The sequence below is a fragment of the Cherax quadricarinatus genome, chromosome 78 (assembly GCF_038502225.1).
Source record: "Cherax quadricarinatus isolate ZL_2023a chromosome 78, ASM3850222v1, whole genome shotgun sequence".
NCBI classification, from domain to species: domain Eukaryota; kingdom Metazoa; phylum Arthropoda; class Malacostraca; order Decapoda; family Parastacidae; genus Cherax; species Cherax quadricarinatus.
Genome location: NC_091369.1, coordinates 17200633 through 17226921, shown reverse-complemented (window position 1 = coordinate 17226921; position 26289 = coordinate 17200633). Strand labels below are relative to the sequence as shown.

Genomic DNA, 26289 nt, shown 5'->3' with positions numbered 1-26289 from the left:
TTGGTTTTCCATTGCTGGACTGTGATGATCAGTTAAGTGGTGCTGTTCTTATGACAGAACAATGTGTGTGTCAGAACTTGTGAAGGTAAGATAGGCAATAGCTTTCTTACAAGCTACGGCAACATGCACTTCCAGCTTAAAGCTCCTTCATTCAGTTATCTCAATGAATAAATATAAGCTGTTATTATCTCTTTGTTTTTTCAGGGGAAAAACACTTGACACTTCTTTGTCGTGGTAAATGGTCCTAAAACGGTGTCATATAACACTTGTTAAGGAGGGGGTAATAGTTGCCTCTGAGAAAATGTGTGTGTGTGTGTACTCAACTAATTGTACTCACCTAATTGTAGTTGCAGGGGTCGAGACTCAGCTCCTGGCCCCGCCTCTTCGCTGATGGCTACTAGGTCCTCTCTCTCTCTCTTTTTTTTTTTTTTTTTTTTACACAGGGTTTGACAAGGTTAAGGATCCCTAGCTTTATTGACAGCTATTTACAGGTTAAGGATTTCTAACTTTATTGGCAAGCTAAGAGCTGTTACCTACATCAGCTCATTTGAAAGCATTTTTATTGTTATGAGACATACAAGTAGGAAACAGGATGAAGTTGGAGCCATCTGTGGGCCAGCATTTTCATTTGATCAACTGACTTTATCTCGTTGACATCATTATCCTGTACGAATGTGTTCCATACTCGAGTCATCCTGGGTATGTATGATCTCAGATGGAGTGATGTTCTGGAGAAGGGTACAGCCAGAGTGAAGTTGCTGCTTTCTGCCCGTCTTGTGGCATAAAAGCTTGTTTCACGCTGTCCTCGAAGTGGATCCAAGTGTGGTATTTTGACAATATTGGCCTTGTACATAACAGTAAGGCCACCCACATCCCTCCTATGTTGAAGGCTCTGCTGAAATGACAGATCTATCCAGGATGGGTCCAGGCTCCCTCTCTCTCTCTCTCTCCTGCTCTCTCTCTCTCTCTCTCTCCTGCTCTCTCTCTCTCTCTCCCTCTCTCTCTGCTTCCAGAGCTTTGTCATACCTCGTCTTAAAGCTATGTATGGTTCCTGCCTCCACTACATCATTTGTTTGGCTATTCCACTTCCTGACGACTCTATGACTGAAGAAATACTTCCTAACATCCCTATGACTCGTCTGAGTCTTCAGCTTCCAATTGTGACCTCTTGTTTCTGAGTCCCCTCTCCGGAACAACCTGTCTCTGTCTACCTTATCTATTCCATGCAGTATTTTGTATGTCGTTATCATGTCTCCCCTTACCCGCCTGTCCTCCAATGTCGTCAGTCCGATATCCCTCAACCTTTCTTCGTAGGACATACCCCTGAGCTCCGGAACTAGCCTTATTGCAAACCTTTGCACTTTTTCTAATTTTTTGACATGTTTGACCAGGTGTGGGTTCCAAACTGGTGCTGCATACTCCAGTATGCAGTATGTAGTGTCTTGAACGATTCCTTACTAAGGTATCGGAACGCTATTCTCAAGTTTGCCAGGCGCCCGTGTGCTGCAATAGTTATCTGGTTGATGTGTGCCTCCGGAGACATGCTCGGTGTTATGGTCACCTCAAGATCTTTCTCCTTGAGCGAGGTTTGCAGCCCTTGGCCACCTAATCTATACTCTGTCTGCGGTCTTCTTTGCCCTTCTCCGATCATCATGACTTTGCATTTGGTAGGGTTGAATTCAAGAACCCAGTTACTGGACCACGTGTCCAACCTGTCCAGGTCTCTTTGAAGTTCTGCCTGGTTCCCATCTGATTTAATTCTCCTTTTTAACTTCACATCATCTGCGAACTGGGACACCTCTGAGTCTATCCCTTCCATCATGTCATTCACATATACCAGAAATAGCACTGGTCCGAGGATTGACCCCTGTGGGACCCCGCTCGTCATAGGTGCCCACTGTGATACCTCATCCCGTACCATGACTCGTTGTTGCCTCCCTGTCAGATATTCTCTGATCCATTGCAGTACCCTTCCTGTTATACGCGCCTTATCCTCTAGTTTCTGCACTAGTCGCTTGTGAGGAACTGTGTCGAAGGCCTTCTTGCAGTCCAAGAAAATGCAATCAACCCCCCCCCCTCTCTCTCGTGTCGCACTTCTGTAACTTTGTCATAGAACTCCAGAAGGTTTGTGACACAGGATTTGCCCTCCATGAATCAGTGCTGGTTATCGTTTATAATCTTGTTCCGTTCCAGGTGCTCCACCACTCTCCTCCTGATAATCTTCTCCATGACTTTGCGTACTATACACGTCAGTGACACTGGTCTGTAATTTAGTGCCTCGTTTCTGTCTCCTTTTTTAAAAATGGTGACTGCATTCGCGGTCTTCCATACCTCAGGTAGTTGCCTGGTTTCAAGGGATGTGTTGAAGATTGTGGTTAATGGCACACACAGTATATCTGCTCCCTCCCTGGGGACCCACGGGGAGATGTTCAGTCCCATTGCCTTTGAGGTATCAAGGTCACTTAGCAGCTTCTTCACCTCCTCCTCAGTTGTGTGCATATCGTCCAGCACCTGTTGGTCTATTCTCTGTTGGTGTCCCCTCTCTGTCCTGTCTTCCCAGAGTCCTTCTTGTCTCCACTGTTTGTGTGTGTGTGTGTGTCTGTCTGTGTGTGCTCACCTAATTGTACTCACCTATTTGTACTCACCTAATTGTGGTTGTCGGGGTTGAGACTCAGCTCCTGGCCCTGCATCTTCACTGAACGCTACTAGGTCCTCTCTCTCCCTGCTCCATGAGCTTTATTATACCTCGTCTTAAAGCTATGTATGGTTCCTGCCTCCACTACATCACTTGCTAGACTATTCCACTTCCTGACCACTCTGTGACTGAAGAAATACTTCCAAACATCCCTTTGACTCACGTGAGTTTTCAGCTTCCAAGTGTGACACCTTGTTTCTGTGTCCCCTCTCCGGAACATCCTGTCTTTGTCCACCTTGTCTGTTCCACGCAGTATTTTGTATGTCGTTATCATGTCTCCTCTAACCTTCCTGTCCTCCAGTGTCGATTTATCTTAACCGATTTCCCTTAACCTTTCTTCATAGAACATTTCCCTTAGCTCTGGAACAAACTTTGTCGCAAACCTTTGCACTTTCTCTAATTTTTTGACGTGCTTGACCTGGTGTGGATTCCAAACTGGTGCTGCGTACTCCAGTATGGGCCTAACGTACACGGTGCACAGTGTCATGAACGATTCCTTACTAAAGTATCGTAACGCTAATCTCAGATTTGCCAGGCACCCGTATGCTGCAGCAGTTATCTGGTTGATGTGTGCTTCTGAGGGTGTGAATGTTTATAATCGGGAAATTGCGTACTAACACGGATCTTACACAGATTATCAACTAAGAAGCTTCTTCAAGGAGTATCATTGACACATAAGTTAAGGCTCCATTAACGACACTATGGTTGAGACCCGAAGATTGCGTTTCCTGGATGGGTAGCCGATGTTTGATTTCCGACTCTTTGCATAAATGCTACAATATTGAGGTTTCAAACTGAACGAATATTTAAAAAAAGAAAGTCCATATTTATTCTCTCTGTAAGTTAGAGTTCCGTAAGTATTAACAACTTCTGTATAATGTCACGCTGGGTCTAAGTGTGGAGAAATTAAATAACTGGAACAAGTTTGAAACTGAAAAGGATGTTCAAAGGAGCGTTAAAATACTATTAATTAAACTAAAACAGTGTAGCAGAGCGTGGTTTCGATCCACGGACCTCTGGGTTATGGGCCCAGCACGCTTCCACTGCGCTACTCTGCTTGATAGGAAGGTTAATAAGAATACTTCCACCATAAGTTAATTACGTAAAAAATAGAGGTTATAACAACTTGTGTGTTGTGTGTATTCGTTGGGTGGGTCCCGGACTCTGCCTTTTCCATGTGGTGACCCAACTAAATTATTATTAGATTAGATTTTAATTTAATATGTATAATTACTAATAGAGAATTTATATTATAAGAAGAGTGACAATAATCTATGGAAAGCTCTCTTGCATCTCTTGGACTGGCTAATAAAATCGAGACAATGGAATCTGCATATGAAGCCTTTGTAGTAAACATTGCTCGTCATCGCGTTCTTTTGCGTGTCTTCTTTGACAGTCATTAGGTATCAGTCTCTAAGGACTATGTACTGAAACATTGTCGTATCCAGCAGTCATCGTTCCCAATACAGTTGTTGAAAGTAATACAGGATGAAAACCGACTTTCTGTCAAAAAGGCGAAACAAGCATAACTTTATCAACATGCTAAATGCTTATCCGAGGCAGCTAGTGTCCAGGTTACTCATGCTGGAGAGGAAAAAGCTGCAGACGAGGTTATTGTGCGCAAGACTTTGAACTTTCCAGAAGTGAGGCGGGGGGACGCCGCCCCACGTGACACCATCAAAGGGTGACACCATAGTGCAAATGGAAGATGGAAGAGTTCAAGTGAAGGAAGGTTTTCGTGTTTTTTTTTTTTTCCTTTAGAAGGGCAAAGAAAGCTGCTGATATCAGTTCCGATATTCTGAAAAAGCTGGAAAGTGATGGACTGGACTTGATGTGCCGAGTTCAAGGATATGACAATGCTGCCACCATGGCCGGGGTCCATGGTGGTGTACAAGCCATTCTCAAGGGAAAGAACAAGAAGGCAATTTTCAGTGGCAGTGTGAACCATTCATCGAACTTGTGTGGTCAGCATTCCTTTGTCGAGAATTCATCTTGTGTGAACAATTTTAGCAGTCTTGAGTCAGCGTACAAATTCTTTGTCTCCTCCGCCCATCGATACGATGTATTAATGGACTATACGGCAGTCTCTTTGAAAAGATTATCAACAACAAGATGGAGTTCTCATTACAGTGCAGTGAAACCAATTACGGAATAGTTCGAAAAATCTGTGGCAGCGATTGAAGCTCTTTGCGATCCCCAGGAAAACTTGGATACAAGAGGAGCAGCACAAGGTCTTCTCCCTGATGTGTGCGATTTCACATTTTTGTGTCATCTGTATTTCTGGTGTGATATACTTCGAGAGGTTCAGCTGCACAGCAGTACTTGATAAAGTGGTGGTGAAGCTAGAGGCACTGCGAATATTTTTGTATGAAGGGCAAGATCGCCTAGTGGAGAATTTAATACAGCAGGCACTTTTGAAATGTGAGGAGCATGGATTTTCAACAGAGAGAAGAATCAGATTAAAGAAAAGGACGGCAAGGGGGCAGGCAAGAGATTCCGGACTCACTCTACTGGAAGAAAACAAGAGGGCGATGTTGGAGTGCATTGATCGTTTCCGTTACGAACTCGAGATGTGATCAAAAGCAATCAAGGACGTGGCAGCCATGTTTGTGGTCATTCAGACGAAGAATCTTGCGCAAGCTACTGAAGAAGAATTGGTGGTGTTGGCTTCAAGACTCACAGTTTTCTATAATGACATATATAAGAATGAGCTCATGTTTGAAATACCAAGACTAAGGAGGCACCTGCAAGCTGCTGATGTTGATCTTGAAAAAGTTAAGCACTGGGCTACATTGTATGTATTAACATTGATAGTTGAAAGGGATTTCATCGAATCTCGTCCAGCTCTGACGCTCTGCCTGAGGTTGTTCCTTACTATATGTGTTGCTGTGGCTTCTTGTGAAAGGAGTTTCTCCAAGTTGAAGCTGATTAAAAACAATGAGTCAATCCAGAATCTCTGATTTGGCAATGTTATCCACAGAAAATGGCCAATTGACAGCAATGATTTTGATGATGTGATAAATGATTCTGCAGGACTGAAGGCAAGGAAATGTAAGATCTAATTCATTGAGATGTCACCTGTACTCAAGGTCAATTCGGAACTAGCGTTTCTCTGATACGTTTTTATTTTTTCAATTTTTTTCATTGTTGAAGATGAATAAATGTAGGATCTGTTGCCTGTACTCAAAGTGGTATTTGGGTATGTTTCGTCAATATTACCACGATTATTTATATTATCATTAATAAAGTTGAGAAGTATTCTCCTGTTCTTGTTATGACACTTAATTGTACTAAGGCTCACCCGGCTTATTCACGCCGTTGCCAAATTTACTTAAAACAACGAGAAATCCGCTATCTCAAAGAGAAAAAGGGTTTCACTTTCACAATGGCAATCTCTCATCTCTGCTTCCAAGGAAAATTTCCAGAACTTTCTTATTTGAGCGTTGCTAAGTGGCCTCCAACCTTGGTGGTACCTACTTCCACAATCTCCTGTGTCTACAATATCTTCCACAATCTCCTTTGTCTGCAAAACCTTTCACAACTACACCTCCTACATCGCCTCTCTACTTCTGCAAAGTCTAAACCATCCCCAAAGTTCAGATCTCCTTTAACCCTTCCTTCATTTATCCTTACAAACATCTTTCTTTTCCAGTCTCATTGCTTTACCTCTTACTGTCTCTGTTACGGGTGTGGAGGTTCATCCTCTCCTGTCCGCTCCCAAGTTTCTTCCCAAGCTAAGTCTAGCTTTTTAGCCCCCCTTCTTTGGTAACTTCCATCGTCTCTCCGATCTTTTTTCACCCTCCTCCTTCTGTCTCTGATGACAAACTATCTGCAACGTCTTGTCTTCTGAAACTCCTGAAACTGTCTCAGAATATAATAAGAAAACAAAACCAATGATGGACACTGATCCACCTCCCATTACTCATTTTCTTCGCTTTTCTAAACCATCTTCATGACTCCTTCCTTCGCAGCGCTGCAATTCTTTGCTACTCACTCGTCTTCCTTTTCCTCATCTAGACTTTCCTAACCCTCTTACCCCAGACACACTTACTCCAAACTTTCATAAAACCCATAATTTTCGAAGTAAAAAAAATATAAACCCACAATATGGCATCATATCCTCTTGATGACAGCATCAAAAAATATATTTTTGGAAAAAAAAACCTTCTTATTAATTATGTAAGAAATTACCTGCATGAGGTTTCCAGGGTATTACCTGAATGATTACGTGCAAATGATTTGGGTGAGGTAAGTGGCACCTAGTCACAGTAGGTCGCCAAACAGTCACTCCCTCGATGCCCACTTCATCATCACTCTCACAAAAAGCTAGACCTAATATTAAATTAATAATTACTTCATTATACATTCTTACCAAAAATGGTAAATTATAAAATGATGTGGAGTGCATACGCTTTTGCTTGTGGGTACACAGAATATAATTATTGTGCATAAATTATGATGTTATTAGAAAAGAAATTTGTATTACCACTTACCATTTAATTGCTGGATCACAATTTTTATGTGTATCCCACCCGAACGCTACCTTAATAGCTAGAAATTACAATGGTCAATGCAAAAACTGCTATACAGTATGAGTATCCGTCACTTAGCTGGGAAGAATTGGAATCCCCTATTTTTTCTGTCCTTGTAGCCGAATTGTAAGGGTTTTCCACACTATATATCGCAATTCTTCAGTGGGAATGAGTCAACTATTTCTAAATTACGGACTGAGGCCGATTTACACCTGTTGAACCTCGATGATACCTGATTACATGACTATTGTAACAACCAGTGTACACACACCTTGAGGTTGTTCTACATCCCTCCTCACTCAAAATTTCTCTAAGGGTCAAATCAGCATAACATTTTAATACAAAATTTTCACATGATGAATTTAGAAAAACTAAAAATTTTCCACACGTGGTATAAATAAGCGGATTACATCAAAATGTGGCCTGATTTCTGAACTATTTTTCAGTAAGAATTTTTTTTTTAATATTTTTTTCTAAATTTTGATTTATTTATTAAATTTTCCTTTTTTTTTTATTTCTTCCTCCCCCCTTTAGTGATGATGATAGATATTAGTGGCCAGACAACGACTGTTCATTTAGGAATCTTGGGCGAGGCGACTCAAACTACTGAACAGCGTACCTTCATGAACGAAGAATATGACAGAAGTAGAGGAGACAACTTCAGCGTACTAGCGATGATACTTCAGTGTGCAAAAGTCTGTCTCTTTGGTGCCTCGTTTCTCTGAATCAGAGCCTGAATAGTTTTTAAAGTCTTTCGAAAACCACGCTTGAGCTCTGCAATGGCCATTCTAGCATTAGGCAGCCCTGGTTCATACAACGTTTCATGGTAAAGCTCAAGAATTCACTGTTGGTTTGCGTGAAGACTTCTTTGATTATTGTATTGTGAAGGCGACTGTGCTAGAAGTATATCTGTATATTCCTGCCAAATATCTTAGACACTTTAAATTTATCAAGTATCAGTGAGGCCAGTCTTGAGCCGACTTTTTGTGGGCTGCAGTGTACTGTCATCAACAAGTGGTATAGAACACTGAGTTTCTAACTTTAGTATATTGGTGCACCAAGCCATGGTCCATCTCCTAGAGTCGGTTGGTCATGAGATTAGCGTCTATCTCAAAGATCATCTGTTAGCAGTTGCTATGGAAATGGCTAAGCTAGCAGATACCTTTGAGGCTAACCGATTTTTTAATTAAAGATCTAATAAAACTTCATCCCACCACTTTGGTAAGGATAAAGATCGTCAGAAAAGGACACTGTGATTTCTTAAAGGATCAAGGACGGAAGCTGGGGGTGAGATATGACACCCACTTGAAGACCAGAATCGTACAAGAGACAAGATTCCCAAACAAGTATCCTGTCACTACTGCCATGAACCTGGTCATGACAAGGCCAACTGCATCAAAGTAAGTAAGCTGTCTGCTACCAGTAGTAAGTCTAACGTATCGCAAACATTGGGGAACATTAACCAACTTGGGAAGATCACAACTAACTAGAGTAAAAGATTCCTGTATAGCAGTTTTCTTTAGTGCTAGTCATGTATCCCTAAATAAGCCAGATTACCCCATTGAAGTCAATACTTTCAGACTTACAGTGGCTTATTGCTCCCTATTACGAGAGGGCGAACTCCCAAGTTCTGATAATACTTCATTAAAGTCCTGTCTAATTAGAAAATTTTAAGTGAGACACTTTCCTAGTTCCTCTACATAGAATTTATGTTAGGAAACTATTATTTCACTGGTTACTTAATTGTAGATGTATCAGGGTGTTTCCCCTTAAAGGATTTTTAAAGACTGCTTGCTAATGGTATCCTTTGTTCCGGTTTATGTCCTGATCCTTTTGTAACTACGGAAAACACTACTCTTCCACCTCTGGCCCTATCTCATGCAATGTCCGAGAGAAAATCTGACGAGAATGCTGATTTTAACTTGGGACTCGGATCTTGGGTTGAGTAAGTTGTTTCAATATGGTAAATGGACAGGGGGCCTTGTAAGTTAAGTGAAACACCTGTAATCAATCCCTCCTATTAGTGGGTAGCAGGACTGCCAAAAACTTTCCGTCTTCATACCCGACTGAAAGCAAACAATAAGTTTTTTTGTGTGTGTGAGGGAACACATTGCCTTCGTTCGCAAGTGTTTTGAACCATCTTGTGCCCCACTGTCTACTGACTCACTTTAGGGCAAGTACTTGGTATTAGTCACATCAATTTTTATGTTTGGGTGACGTTGCCTGCTGTGTTGGATGGTATTAGAAGAACTTCGGTCCCATTATTTAGCTGTGTTATGTTCCATGGTGACACGCTACCCTATTGAAGGATACTTTAACTATTACAGCGAACTTTATAGCGGGGATGTGGCGTGCACTGAGTATGTTATATTATATTCGATGTTCGTCACACAATTTACTTGCTAATGCTCTCTTGACCAGTGAACTAGAAATTCATAGTGTAGCAATTATGGGGCTCCATTTCAGTGCGTATTCTTAGTTAAACCTGCCAATCACGTGGAAGTCCTGTATTTCAGCCAGAATGACGTCTTCAACACATTTAGCAGTTCTCATTTTTAACATTTCCAATCTATTTTACTCTTATTAATACTGTACATAGTGTATATATTGATGAAGTAATATACAGGTAAATATATCCACCCCTTCTTGTTTACATTGCCCTTGCTTTGCCCTGCCGAGTTGTTTTTGCTTGTAATAAAGTTGGTAGAGTTACCGACAATATGTAAAGTAAAAGGACACAAGTGCAACTAATGTGACATTTTATTGTGGCAACGTTTCGCTCTCCAGGAGCTTTATCAAACCATTACAAACAATACATGGACACAGAGGGTATATAAAGGCTCAGAGTGAGGTGCAATACTAGTGAGGTACCATTTCGATGTTCACTAGTGGTGGTAGTAGTAGTAGTAGTAGTAGTGACAAAAGTAATACAGTATGGTAGAGCAATTAATTCGTACATGAGTAAAAGGATATAAAAGCTATTATTAGTTACGACCGGCTGCCACAGGCCACCAGACTACCAAATGTGATAGCATTAGAAGGGTTAAATGTTAACGTAGGTTTGAAAATTGAAAATAAGCCTGAAGCGCTATCTAGGATTGCTGAAAAAGTTTCGTGAGATTAATCTCACATTTCATAATGAGAAGAGAGACGGGCTGCATCTACAGCTACTTTCCCTCAGCATCGTTTGGGTTTTTGAGGCTGTTGAGCCTTAAAAAAGTTTCTTGAGAGCATATATCTCCAGCTCGTTGACCACGAAGGATAAAGAGAGAGCTGAGTTATAGCTACTAGTCTATTGAGGGAATTTAACTGGAGTTCCTATGCTGCTCGAGGGTTACAGGAAGCAGTAACAAGGCAGTTGAGGACACATTTTAAAAAGGTCAACTTTCAATTCGTCATCATTTATAAATAATATGCATAAATCTTTGATTTATGTACTGTCTAACTTTGTCAAAGTAAAAGTTTTTATTGCTTTCAGTCTTATTCATGAACAATTATTTGACCTGAACTTATTATTTATTTTTTCATAACCAAACTCCAAATATAAGCAATGTTCCATTACATTCAGAAATTAAATTATGTCTAATATGCCTCAGTGTTGTTATGATATTCACAAAAATATCAACCTTAACAAAATCAAAGTAATTTAAGATACTTCGAATTAAGATGTAACAGTTTTGATTGTATCTGTTATTTAAGGTTTTCTCACTAGGCAATGTGAACTAACTCGAAGCAGGTGAAACATATATCTGAAGTATTTTGTATTTCATTAATTTATAACTCCATGGGGAAGTGGAACAGAATTCTTCCTCCGTAGAGGCGACTAAAATGCCGGGAGCAAGGGGCTAGTAACCCCTTCTGTATATATTACTATATTTAATAGGAGAAACTTTTTTTCTTTTGGGCCACCTTGCCAAGGTGGGATAAGGCTGATTTCTTGAAAGAAGAACTCCGTTATTGTTCCTCATAATGTGCGTCTTATTATATTATGACCTACTCGGTACAACTGCCACAAAGAGAGGATGGAGTTGTTTTATCATAATTCATAAAAGTCTTCAATGTAAACAATGTTTCCGCCCGGGATCGAACCGGGGACCTTGCGCGTGTGAGGCGCACGTGATAACCACTACACTACGGAAACATGCCTTCCTATATGTAATATAATATTATACAATACGGACAAGTAGATAAGTGAAGTTAATATTGTGAGGTAAATATTATGACACTTGTGTTTCTCATATATTATTCAACTCTTAAGGAAATATATAACCAAAGTGTTTTAGTGGCTGCATAGAAGCTGTCTGGACACCGGAGAGTTGGTAACCAAGGAAAACTTTGTCAGTCCGTAAAAACTAGAAAAAGTTCCTGGAAACTAAAATATTTCGACAATGAAAAGTCACATTAGTTGCACTATAACTGCTTTACCTTGTACAGAATACGCAAACGACTCATGCAACTGACGCCATAATGGACTGTGGAATCAGTATGCTATTGGTTACGTCAGGGTGTGACCTATCACACTAAATTATATTGCGTTGGTCTAGGCACACTGAGGAATGCATACCGCAGGAAACAAAACGTTGTCGTGTTTACAACATTGCTTGCGCTAATAAAATGATGCTTTTTCTGTGCATAAATGAACACTAAGGCATCTAAGGATTTGTGGGTATGGAACACCTGAGAAGAATAAAAAGGCACAAACAATACCGTGACTGGAACAATAATGATAATGACACAAGAGAGACAGAGTGAAGTGTAGGCAGTTAATAGTACTAATTGTAGTAATAGAGGTAGTCTAAGGTCAAAAGAAAGAAAAGAAGCACTAGGAGAGCTAATGGCCGAAGATAATGGGACAAAAAATTCTGTGAAAAAAAACTCTAAGGATAGAACTCACTTAGGCAGACACGAAAGGCAAAGAAAATATAATAAAGAGGAGGTTAGGAGAAAAGGAAACGAAGATAAGATCAAGTGACGAATGTTGTGAATTTTGATGCATTTGTAGATACAATAAAAAAGAAAGGCATCTACAGAGACAAGCCAGGACTAATATTCACATCGGAAAAGTTGTGTATAGAGGATACTTAAACAGGTCGGCGTCTGTGAAGAGGATGATAGACAGTTTTGGCCGAGGTCCGGTTAATATAATAACCGTGACATATTAACTTTACAGAAAAAGAGCATTAATGGTGTCTGTGGAAAATTGCATTTAACTGAATGTATCATTATATACATAACAGTAAATGAACATAGATAATTATTATTTATCAGTTAGACAAATAGGAATTTGGGACACCTAGGTCGCAAAAAATGTCCCCCTTCGATACCTACAACTGTCATATCCACAAGTTCCTCTGGACCTATTAATTAAATGAAATATACATCACCAGGAATGCTGGTAAATATATAAATTTGTGGACTGTATATTAAAAATAATAAATGATTATAGATATACATATACATAACAGAAGGAGAGTATCTTAAAAATCACTCACCAATTTAACTGGAGATTAAGTTGTATCATACTCAGAAAACCTCACTGTCTATACATGAAAATAACAACTGGCCAGAGTTATAACTTAACAGACTTATGTGAGGTTCCTGGAGTTGTCCTGTCCTGTCGCCTGATATCTCAAGTTATGCAGGAATGCACACCAAACAACTTTGCCTCCTATTTGAGAGCACGAAAATTCCTTCTCATTGTACTAACGTTGTATCCAATTCAAATTAACAATGGCGACTCCTCCTGTCTGCGCATGCGCATGTCCAGTTTCCAATTTTCCATAATATAATTCCTTTAAATACAGTATGGCCATCTATTTACATATAACTACTGTATTTCTGGAAAGTATATACAGTATTTTCCACACTGCGGCCGGCAGGAGTTCGTTGCTAAATGACTCAAATTACTCATTCCTTTAGGAGACGATTCCAGCCAGTTCTGGCTTGAGTGGCTGTTCTCCTAGTAGGTCTTACTACGATTTCATCTTCCGACATCATTTGGTCTGCGTTATCTTCCATATCACTCGTGTCACTTTCCCTCAGATTTTCATTTACATTTGATTGAACACCTAATTCCAAGGGAATCAATTTATTAATTGTGCGTAAACTTTCCTGGCCACGACACAACACTTTGACATTCATGACAACACCTTGTGCGTCTGGGTACAATGTCAATACTTTGCCCAAAGGCCACAATGTTCGATGTTGCTCAGTGTCAATTAGCACAATGTCGCCTGGTTGAATGGTCTGTCGATTTACTGCCTCTGTCGCACCATAAAAGTGTTCACGTAGTGTAAGAAGATATTCCTTACGCCACACATTAGACCAATGATCAATTACTTTATTTAACATTTTAAATTTATTACACAACACTGCCACATCATTGTAATCTTCATCACTTTCTTCCAGATTATCTCTATAGACAGGGGCAGCTTCCAATTTCCTTCCACATATTAGGTGAGAAGGTGTTAATACATCTGCATCATGTGTATCACTCATGTACGAGAGAGGCCTATTATTTATACGATTCTCCACCTCCACTAACACTGCACGGAATTCTTCCAAATTAATTCTCTTCCGGTGTAGTACTTTACGGAGACACCTTTTCACTGTGCCTATCAGTCATTTGTACAGCCTTCCCCTGCCAAGGGGCTCTAGGAGTAATAAATTTCCAGGTACACCCTCGTTGGGTTAACAGAGATTGAATATCATTACTATTATTTCATTCTATCAAATGTTGAGCACCTGCTACAAAATTTGTGGCATTATCCGAAATCATCAATCTCGGACAGGATCTCCTAGCTGCAAATTTTCGAAACAGCTGTATAAACTGTTCTGCAGACAAGTCCTGTGCCACTTCTAAATGAATTGCCCTAGTAGCAGTACAGGTGAACAAACAAACATGCACTTTCAGTGGAACACCATCTGAAGTACCTGTTAAAATTATTGGACCACTTTAGTCTATACCTGTTACAACAAATGGTTTCACTAATTGTACATGCTCCTTTGGCAATGGTGGAGGACCTGGGTACATATAGGATCTGGCATCCACACGGCAAAATGTTACACAAGATTTAATCACCCTTTTTACACTTTGCCGTCCTTGTGGAATCCAGAAAGTTTCCCTGATACAATTTAAGGTATCTTGTACCCCACCATGCATTACATTTTTATGGGCATTTAGAACAATTAAATTTGTTAAATGATGAGTTTTGAGCAGTAAGATAGGGTATTTAGCATAATCATCCAATTCAGCATTTTGTATCCTACCTCTACACCTAATTACATTGTTCTCTAAATACAGCCCCAATTTCTCTATTATGGAACCTTTCACAATTATTCTTTCCATCCTCCTGTACCCTCTTTATCCAATATTCAAGATGATGTGAAAACGTAAATGAAATATTCATCTTGTTTAGAAATTTAAACACCATTTTAGTTACATTGATTAGTTTGGGTAAAGAAGGATACCTATTTATATCAAAGGCTAAGGGAAGACAAACTATTGGAGCGGTGGTCACAGTAATTTCAGCAGGAGCAATATACACCTTTTGTGCAGGCCAATTAGCTTTATTTACCAACCAACTCGGTCCTTTAAACCATGATACAGCATTTACAAATTTAGCATAAGGTAAACCTTGAGACAAGAAATCAGCTGGATTCTCCTCACCTGGTATATGATTAAATGTTAACATATGCTGACCCAAACTATTATACTTCTCTTGCATCTGATTAATTTCAGCGACTCTGTTTTGTTCGTACACAATTTTACTGTTTCCATTACGAATCCATTGTAAGGATACCTCATTATCAGACCAAATTACAGTGTCACTAATATTTATCTCCTGCAACTTATTTCTTATATAATTAGCTAATTTGACACCTACATAAATGGCTGTTAATTCCAACTGAGGCAAGGTGCATGATTTAATTGGAGACACTTTAGCCTTAGACATAACAAGAGAAATAACAATATTACATTGAAGGTAAGCAACTGCTCCATATGCCAATTTTAAAGCATCACAAAAAATGTGGAGTACATTTTTCCCATTTGGATTGGCCACCTGGCGTGGGAACTCCAACATTGGAATTTTCTCATAATCACCAATTAATTCATCCCACCTGTTAATGAATTCCTCAGGTAGAATTTCATCCCAAGCACATTTAAGTTTCCATGCTTCCTGTATTAATAATTTCCCTCTTATAGTAAGGGGTGACATTAAACCTAGTGGATCAAAACATTTGGAAACTTCAGCAAGCAAAACTCTCATAGTTAATTTATTGGGCATACTGTAATTATTAGGTTTTAACATTAACAAATCTCTCTCAGTATCCCAAGCTAATCCCAATACATTACTACATTTTGGCACTTCATCTCCAGGGTAATCTTTAATTATTTCGTCCTTTAATTTGGACGAATTACTATTCCATTCCCTCAGAGACATATTTTCACTTTGCATTATTTTATTAGCCTCTCCATAAGTCATTAACAGTTCCTCTTCACTTGATGTCACACCCAGGAAATTGTCCACATAAAATTGTTTGCTCATTACTTTACTCAATGGACTTCCCATACATTTAAGGTGTGCATTTATCATCGCTTGAAGTAGGAATGGACTCGATGTAGCACCAAATAATACACTCCTAAAGCGAAAGGTTTTCAGAGGGCTAAGTGGGTCAATAGGATTCTCAGGCCATAAGAAGCGGGTACAATCACGGTCAGCCTCTTGTAAACCCACTCTTAGGAAAGCTTTACTTATGTTAGCCGTAAAGGCATAATTTTTCATCCTGAAATTTAATAAGATATCTCCTAATTTTTCCGTCAACGACGGACCTGTCATCAAACAGTCATTTAAACTAGGTACATTTTTGTTACTCTTGGCACTACTATTAAACACAATTCTCAGAGGAGTTGTCTTAGAATCCTTTTTCACTCCATGATGTGGCAAATAGTGACCATAAATTTTGGCTTGCTCAGGAGGTACCTCTTCTATAAATTTATTAATTAACTGCTCAGCAATTATATCATTATAGGCAGTTAACAATTCTGGTGTCTTACTCAGTTCGCAGAGCTGAGCCTTTAATTGTCCATATGCCATTCTGTAATTAGTGGGCAATTCTGGATGGTCCAGTCTCCACGGAAGTCGTACCCAGTATTGTCCAGATTCAAATTTTACATCTTTCAGGTATTGCTCCTGAGTAAAAGAATCGTCTGGACTTTCTTCATTTACATTTATTCCAATGCTGTCTAATTCCCACAATTTATGCACTGGCTCAACACCATCCTCTATGGAAGAATTATAATGGGGTACGATTTCATGAGTAAGACACACAGTTATGGTATTTGTAGTTTCCTCTAGTCATGAATTATTATTACGAGGAATCCTACCATACATTACATGGCCTCCTGCAGTCTTCAAAAGGGTGATACCACTTTTCTTTACCATACCCTTTACAAAGGAGGCATAACAGTCACTACCTATCAAAATATTTATTGGGCCTACAGAATCATCACTTACACCAGAAGGTGCTAAATTTACATTATGTGAAAGTCTTTCTGTAGCTTTACTAAGCCCTACTGTAGATATTTTATCTGGAAGTCTATCTACAATTACTGCATTAACACGTTTTTCCTCATTGCCCAACCTGACAGTTACATAAACAGTGTCATACAAGTGAGGCCTTTTATCCGAGAGAAAACCAGATAATTTTAAAGTTGTGGGATCTCCAATCTGTACTTTCATACCATCAAGACATTTACGTTTTATGAAAGTACGCTGGGATCCCTGGTCCAATAATGCAGTTACATTTTTTGATTTATGCCTTTTATCATCAACTTTTACCTGTAACACAGGTAAGGCTACTTCAGCAAAACCATCATTATTAACATTAGTAGCAATTTTTACATTAGCTACTGTTGTGTCAGGATTGTGAACATTATCATTATTATCAACAATCTCATATAGACCTTTACACATGACTATATGGTGTCTTCCTTTGTGACATTGATAACAGTTGTTTAATTTGGCATGACAATCCTTTACATTGTTATTACCTAAACACCTGATACATCTGTCAAGTTCTTCCAATCTTTCAACTTGATCATTCCATGAATTGTATGCATTGCAATTCTTAGATAAATGAGTACCCTTGCAGAAAAGACAATCTCTCTTTTCTTTGACTTGTTTCTTATTAACTGGGCTACTCTTAGGAGGGTACTTATTCTTCTTACCTTGTGGAGAATCATTATTTCTGATTGCTACTACTTGATATACACCTATGCAACTCTTTTTAGGAAATGAATTTTGATTATTAACATTTTGATAATTTTTCCCTTTTTAAAACCTGACAGATACCTCAGAGTTATTATGTGTTACATCTTTAAAATGAGTTAGTTTGCTGGTCTGCAACTGAACAATTAATTCTTGTAGACCTAGTCTTATTTCATCCAGACCAAAATCACCCTTGTGATATTTGTCTGAGAACCATTCAAGTGTTATACAGCTGAATTTATTTTGTACTATGGCACTCAATAACCAGTCTGATTCCTTCAGATTATATTTATTACTTAAAGTTTTGAGAGTGCTCTCCAGTTTAACTCTAAACTGCTGTAAACCTTTGTAAGTGTGATCTGGAGATTTTAAATTAACAATGATATTCACTAGATCCAACCTACTTTGCTCTATATTACCATAAGTGACCTTCAACAAGTCAACTGCTTCCTTGTAAGAGTCATCTACATTGGGAAAGGCTTGTATGAGTATGTGAGCATCTCCTCTTACCTGTCCTTTGAGGTAAAATAATTTAGTTACACAGGCTAGGTCACTCCTGTCATGCACAGCTGCTTTAAAAATTGACCAAAATTCCTCCCAATTTTCACCAGGATTAAATACAGGTAAACATAATTCTGGGAGTTTTGGCAAAGACATCTTATTTGTTGGAGCAGACTGATTAACTGCCTGGTTTACACATTTTAATTTATTCAAGACCTGACTTTTACAAGAAAGAATCTTTTCCTCTAATTCATAATACTGATTAATCATAAGATCTACTTCAGTCTCATCTACACAGTTTACTAACAAATCTCCATCATATTTGTTGTAATATAATTTGTATGAATCATATCTATTCCCCAAAGCATCTAAATACAATTTTAAATCATCAGTATTCACAGTTTCTTGATTCATTAATTCCAAACATTTATTATATGCCTTGGTTACATGACCCTTTCTAGCTTGCAGTGATGATTTTTTTGCTCTATATCCCATATGTTTGTCTTCTACATTAATTTCCTCAATTTCAGCCATGATGCAATGTATTAATTCAACCCAATCAATAACACTGATTACAACTTACAACACTGATACAACTTACCTTTGAATAAATCCTAGCTACTTGAGCTCAGCAATTACATGTTAAAAAAATATAAATTTTAAATGTATATTAATACAAACCTTTAGCCAGACTTGGCTCATCAAAATTATTTTACAAATTAATATAGATCCTTGCCAGAATTTGGCATAGCAAGATTAATATTATACACATTAATATAATTAGCAACTCTTGGCTTATCAATTACACATACACTGATATAAATCTTGGCCAGAGTTGTCTTATCAAATTAGTATTGTACAAATACATTAATATAAATCCTAGCCACTTTGAGTTTGCAAAATTAATATTATACACATTAATATAATCTTTAGCCACCCTTGAGCTTAGTTTATCAAAATTAATATTGTAATTATTATAATCCACTACACATTAAGTAAATTTGTGAACTTAACATCCACCTCCTTCTGTCATTTCACATATAATTATTAAGTAATTAACTAATTAATGACTTCACTAATTACCTCCGGTTCAAGATGGACCAACGGGCAATTTAAATTTGGAAAATTGCATTTATCTGAATGTATCATTATATACATAACAGTAAATGAACATAGATAATCATTATTTATCAGTTAGACAAGTAGGAATTTGGGACACCTAGGTCGCAAAAAATGTCCCCCTTCGATACCTACAACTGTCATATCCACAAGTTCCTCTGGACCTATTAATTAAATGAAATATACATCACCAGGAATGCTGGTAAATATATAAATTTATGGACTGTATATTAAAAATAATAAATGATTATAGATACACATATACATAACAGAAGGAGAATATCTTAAAAATCATTCACCAATTTAACTGGAGATTAAGTTGTATCATACTCAGAAAACCTCACTGTCTATACATGAAAATAACAACTGGCCAGAGTTATAACATAACAGACTTATGTGAGGTTCCTGGAGTTGTCCTGTCCTGTCGCCTGATATCTCAAGTTATGCAGGAATGCACATCCAACAATTTCGCCTCCTATTTGAGAGGTGTCAACGCAATTTTAACCTCTATAGCACGAAAATTCTTTCCCATTACACTAACGTTGTATCCATTTGAAATTAACAATGGCGACTCCTCCTGTCTGCGCAGGCGTATGTCCAGTTTCCCATTTTCCTTAATATAATTATTTTAAATGCAGTATGGCCATCTATTTACATATAACTACTGTATTTCTGGAAAATATATACAGTATTTTCCACAGTGTCGGTAAGTCTAAAACATTTCTCTTTGTGTTCTTTAATTCTGTCAGAAAGAGAGAGGTTAGTTTCTCCAAAACACTGGAGAGGAAAAAAGGAACAGAAAACTGAGTAGACTCCGGAAACGTCAGTAGCAGGAGGAGAGGTACGCAATAGATTACTGCGAAGGGTGTTAGTTTGTCGATAAGTAAGTTTGATGCCTAAGGAACGGAATGAGATTGAAAATATAGGGGAGACAGCGAATAGGAAATTTCACAGTAACGTTTAGGAGAGAATAATGATACGTTGTTTAAGAGTTGGTTACCAACTGTAAGTATTGCTACAGGAAAGTGCTTGAAATGGAATTTTTTTTGTAATTTCCCTGTAGTATAATAATTGAAGGATATAATAGTGTTTATATAACGTAGTATTGATATGTAGTGTTGCTGTGACTTAGAAAATGTCAAGTCACACAAGAACCAACATTCCAGAGAGAGCAACGATAATTTTTTTTATATATTTTATTTAAAACTTCATATTACAACATAATAAATATATAAAAAAAAATCCTGTATTAAACAGGTATACAAAACAGAACACATGAACATAACACGCCATATAAAGTACACGGCATTTACACAGCCACTGTTTACACCTTGAGCCACCTAGTGTGTCCCTAAACCATACATAATGAGACATCATATAAGAGCATAGTACAGTACTTATAACGTTATGACAAAAAATAAATTCTAAAACATTAATACATAAATAATTTAAATACCATCAAACATGTATCGTTATACCTGGACTACATTCATCCCTTGCATTATATTTTTCACAGTATAAGACATGAGGTCCAAAGACCCTGCTAACATAGCCATCCTACAACACATTGGTCCGTTTTATACAATTCACCACTAAACGTCCATCATCCTGACCCCCCATAAATGCCGTACACACAAGTTTTCCTAACCATAACAATGCCGCTAACAGCGTACCTTACAGATTACATAATAATGACGATATTCATATCAAAGCTATGAACATAAACAGATACCCAACAAAGTGTCACATAGCACCGGAGAACTAGCCTTTACATCTTACGGTACAAGACAATTTGTACCTCTAGTGCTTGGACACGCACATGACTGTGTCCCTACCTACACATTACCCACGCCACGCCCTTGTGCGTGGAATCCGTACCCATGCTGCACTCCATGTGCACCAAACACGCTTCATGTATCTACAGCTAGCATACGTCATGATCACCTGGACCAACACCTGGTTGTCCCCTCCAGGGGAACCAACCTTTGGACCCCCCTTCCAGATTATTATTATTATTATAATCAAAAGAAGCGCTAAGCCACAAGGGCTATACAGCGCTGCAGGGTAGGGAAGGAAACGAGGGTATCGGGCTGCAGAAGGGGAGAGGGATGATTAGTAGGCTACAGAAAACAGCGGGGCAGGGGATAGTGCGGGGGTAGGGGGTAGCAAGAGATTGAGGTAGAAAGGGCTGAAGGTATCATCAGAGTTTGTGGAATAAGTTAGTTGTTGTCAAAAAATCAATGAGAGTCCGGATGAAAGGTGGGTCCATCAGCGAGAAGGGAAGGTAAAGAGAGAGTAGTGCTTGACGACGGCTGGGTAGTATAACTATTATAGGTTATTTTATGTGTTTTTAATTATTTATTTCATGTAATGCCATGATTTAAATAAAATATAAAAAAAACTTTTACTGAAATATCCTTATTCTCGTATTATCAAAGATAATTAATTTGTGATCACTTGCTCCAAGCTCTTCAGTGATCTCTAGAATCTTTTAGGAGCGTTTCTGTATTTGGCTAAACCAGGTTGAATAAAAAATTAACCCTGGTAAGCGCTGGAAAACATCTAGAGAAGGATGGCAAAGTTAATCCCATGTATCAGAAACTTTTCCTTTCTCCGTGGACAGACTTAGGACACCAAACCTGCGTTCTCTGAAAAGACGTAAAATAAATGGGGATATGACTGATGTATATAAATGGAAGACAGAAATAAATAAAGAGGATATAAATAGCGTGCTAAAAATATCTAATCAGGACAGGACTTATGAAAATGGTATAAAACAGCAACAAGTTGAAGAGTGAGACATGTTGAACAGTCGAGTGTCTATATTTTTCATTGAAACGTTTGGCCTACACGATAGCATCTTCTGACAAATACAGAGGCAAATAAATTAGAGGCAGCTGAAGTGTTGGAGAGATAAAGATGATGCAGTCAGTCTATGAAGCTTCGAGAAATAGTTTAAGGTGGTTCGACCCTTTGCCTGGAGCAGGGTCCATTTCCATAATCTGGACCAATGTTAAGTTGAAGCATTGATTCACCAGGAACTGCGTCCTGACATGAGTCTTATTACTAAGATGACCAGTCCATGAATCTCGAGATTGATTTCTGTTCTGTGGCCGTGACCAGGGTTGGGTGGTTGGATACACTAGCTAATAAACGCATGGACTGTTTTGTCCATGTATTTAAGAATATCTTCACAATAGTTCTGATCATCTTTTTCTTTTCTACCGAGTCTATCAGGTGGCTCTTCTTGTGTTAGTGTAGACGCATTGTCGTTAGTCTCTTATTGTAGTATGGGGTTTGCTGGCTACTCTTGTTAGGTGGAAGTCTGCGCTAAAGTACCGGAAGCCGGCTGAGTAAATTTATTATTATAATCAAAAAGAAGTGCTAAGCCACAAGGGCAATACAGCGCTGCAGGGTAGGGAAGGAAGCGAGGGTATTGGACGGTAGAAGGGGGAAGGGATGATCAGTAGGTTACAGAAAACAGCGGGGCAGGGGATAGTGCGGGGGTAGAGGGTAGCAAGAGATTGAGGTAGAAAGGGCTGAAGGTATCAGAGTTTGTGAAGTCAGTTGTTGTCAAAAAGTCAATGAGGGAGTCCGGATGAAAGGTGGGTCCATCAGCGAGAAGGGAAGGTAAAGAGAGAGCAGAGGAGCGAAGACGACGATGGAGGTAAATTCTGCGTGCTCGTTGATAAAGTGGGAAGTCTAACAGAATGTGGCTGACTGATAATGGAACCTGACAATTCTCACAGAGAGGAGCAGGGCGCCTCTCCATGAGATATCCATGAGTAAGACGAGTATAACCAGTTTGTTTGGTGTTCTGGTAGCAGGGAGTAAATGATACTTCGGAGGCTTTTTTACTTTAAGTGCAGAGTCATGGTGGGTACACAGGCTTGTGTGTTGTGCCCATGGCCCGAAAGGGCCATCCCACGAGAGAGCTACTAGTAGGCCTTGTGTCTTCCTGCTAGGCCGCTGTGTGAGTGAGAGAGTGTGGGACCAGCTTCCCACAGACCTGGACAGGCCCAGAGAGCAGCACTTGAGTGGCGCGAAATATGAACTGAGCTGGCAGACAGCATGGGCTGTCTGTGCAGACAGTACAGGCTGTCTACATACGCTCGCGTCGTCCCGACTCGACAATACTGGTGGTAAAAGAAACTCGGTCTCTCTCTCGTAGGAACAGGGCACAGAACACAAAATAAAAACGTGTATGTACATATGGATAAGGAAAAAAAAAACTTCCTACAGGGAGGGAAGAAAAAAGCATGTGGGGTGTGCTAAACATCGTGGTCACAGGCAGTAAGCATCAATGGGCATCACTGCACGCCTTCCTGCATCTGGACAGATACTGCAACACAGGAGACATCGCTGTGGCTGAGCTGTGACATAACAGGGTACGGTCTCCTCTGGAACAGTGAAGCAGTCATCGTAGGAGTCGCTGCAGGTTTTCACTCAACCTGGGGCATGACGTGCTGGTGCCCTCGAGTGAGGCGTCGACAAAACTCGGCAACTGGGCAGGACTTCTGGCAAGCAACTCAGGAGGACACTTCTCGACTGGTACTGTCGCTGGGCTGTCACTGCCAGCGAGCATGGAGCGAGTTGTGGAGCGAGTCGTGGCAGAGACGACTGGGCAAAACATCTTGGAGTCGTAACATCATACACCAGACTGCAGTGAAAGAGCTAGCAGTCAAAGTGACATCTTCTTTGTGCAGGCTGCTCACTGAAGCTTGTGACACGAGGCTGACACAGCACCTGCCGACAGAGCTAACTACGGCTTGACGAGTGTCATTCTCTCGGCAGTTGGAGTTATAGCAAAGGTTAGTCTAAGTGTCCCCAGACTTGTTTCTCTACATATAACTGCCCTCTGAAGGTCTGGAGGTGAAGTGAAACAAATCTCGATGGGAATTGTAACAGGTACGATTCTGCAGAACATCTATGAGCAACGAGCATAAGAGCTTTCTATACAAGGGGGCTCGGAGCTGACTGATAACTGTCAAAAGCACTAGTCACATCGGGTGACTTAGCACAGTGGTGCTACTCAGGTCTGGCTCAGACCTCACTGGACACATGGAAGCTACACATACCTGTGGTACATGCGGTACACTAGCATGTGAGAACACTGACTGAGAGGAATTAATTAACACACGACATACATCTTCTCTCAATCTTCTCGACAATACTGAAATAATTACTAGAAACACTCGATGTGACATCATGTGATGTCGCGAGGTGACGTCAGCAGCACTGTGACGTCAGCAGACATCTCGAGGTGACGTCAGGCAGACATCGTGACGTCATGAAGTCGGGCAGCATCGTCGGTGACGTCAATGTGATGTGGGTAGCAGACCACAGCATGTGCCCTGGGCCATCTGGTAACTCATGAGGCTTGTAGATCAACGTGACATCGCCTACACCCAACGTGGCATCGGGATCCATGTGGTGTCATGATCTACGTGGCATGCTGATCCACGTAGCTTCGAGTGGCCTCGGGCACTCGGATACACAGCACTGGCAATGAATTCACATGGAAAACAGCAGAAAACACAGCAGAGGGAGTGGGCAGTGGTGAGTGTATGGTAGATGGGTGAGCGTGAGTAGGGCGAGCATGGGCAAGGTGAGGAATGGCCACTTCCTCCTCCTCCTCCCCCACCCACAAACACGTGGAGAAGCTCACATTGGATGCAGAAATCACCACAAAAACTCACCTCTGGCTTGCTGAAACAGCTGTGCTGAGCTGAACAACAACAGCAACATACAAGTGACTCTGATCACGTGACTTGAGAAACAGCATGGGACGCTGTAGCATGGGGTCACTGGGACGCCACTTACAATTCTCGAAGAAATTCGGCAAATTTCTACTAGATCCTGCTTGTACCTGTGTCTGGATGCTGAAACGTGCAGACACGACATCAGGATAACTCGTTGAGAGACAGATGCTTCTTGTATAGGGTGATAAAGTGAAGATGACTTCATCCCTTCCTTCCTCTCTCCAGGCAAACACAACTGCTGTGACCACCGCTTCCCACCATCTATAACGAGATTATTTGGTGTACTGAATGCGGGTGGTTAATGATAGACGTCTTCGGAGGCTTCTTTGTTTATTGAAAAGTCATGGTGCATACACAGGCTTGTGTGTTGTGCCCATGGCCCGGGAAGGCCATCCCATGAGAGAGCTACTAGTAGGCCTTGTGTCTTCCTGCTAGGCCGCTGTGTGAGTGAGAGAGTGTGGGACCAGCTTCCCACAGACCTGGACAGGATCAGAGGGCAGCACTTGAGTGGCGTGAAATATGAACTGAGCTGGCAGACAGTATGGGCTGTCTGTATCTGAGCGGTGGACATGGACACCAAGGAAAGGAAGCAAGGAATTAGATTACCATTCAGCTTTAAACTTAATGGAAGGGGCAAGATTATTAAGAGCTTCAAGAAAAGGTTGGAAGAGACTGGAGTCATGAGGCCACAGAACAAAGATGTCATCCACATAGCGGAGCCAGAGTGAAGGTTGCACATCGAGGGTAGGAAGAAGAACAGTCTCGAAGTATTCCATGTAAAGATTAGCAAGGACAGGAGAGAGAGGAGAGCCCATAGCGACACTGAAGGTTTGAGAATAATATTTCCCTTGGAAGGAAAAGGAGTTAGAGTCCACACAGAGGCGGATCAGATCAAGAAAGATATCAGTGGGGATAGGGAGATGAAGAAACCCTTCATGGGCCTTCTCTCTAAGGAAATCAAGGACACCATCAAGAGGGACAATGTTTGTTAGTGGGATGAATTGTAAAGGACCTGCCTAGTATGGGCCAACAGGCCTGCTGCAGTGTTCCTCCTTTCTTATGTTCTTATGTTCTTATTGGTGAAGAGGGACTCAACGTCAAGACTAAGCATCTTACAGGTTGGGAGAGAGCGAACCCGTTCAATGAAGTCTTGAGAGTGACGGAGGTGGGCAGGAGAAAAAGTACCAAGAAAGGGAGTGAGGGTTTTGGCCAGCCAAGAAGCAAGAGAATAAGAGACAGAACCTCTAGAGGATATGATAGGACGAAGAGGAATATCAGGTTTATGAGTTTTGGGAAGGCCATAGAAATAGGGAAGAGAGGGACAGATGACACGAAACCGTTGAACAAGGTCAAAGTCAGGAGGACAGAGGTCGGAGAGAGTCCTTAGTTTTTTGTTGAAAGTTCTCTTG

The 26289-nt window shown here is 40.1% G+C and overlaps 2 non-coding genes across 2 annotated transcripts; both read right to left on the bottom strand.

Annotated features, from left to right (window-relative positions):
- Positions 1-3681: 3681 nt before the first annotated feature.
- Positions 3682-3753, bottom strand: TRNAM-CAU (transfer RNA methionine (anticodon CAU)). The gene has a single exon. It is a non-coding gene; the product is annotated as a tRNA-Met (tRNA).
- A 7542-nt stretch (positions 3754-11295) lies between these two features.
- TRNAV-CAC (transfer RNA valine (anticodon CAC)) lies at positions 11296-11368 on the bottom strand. Its single transcript has one exon. It is a non-coding gene; the product is annotated as a tRNA-Val (tRNA).
- Between the last annotated feature and the right edge of the window lie 14921 nt (positions 11369-26289).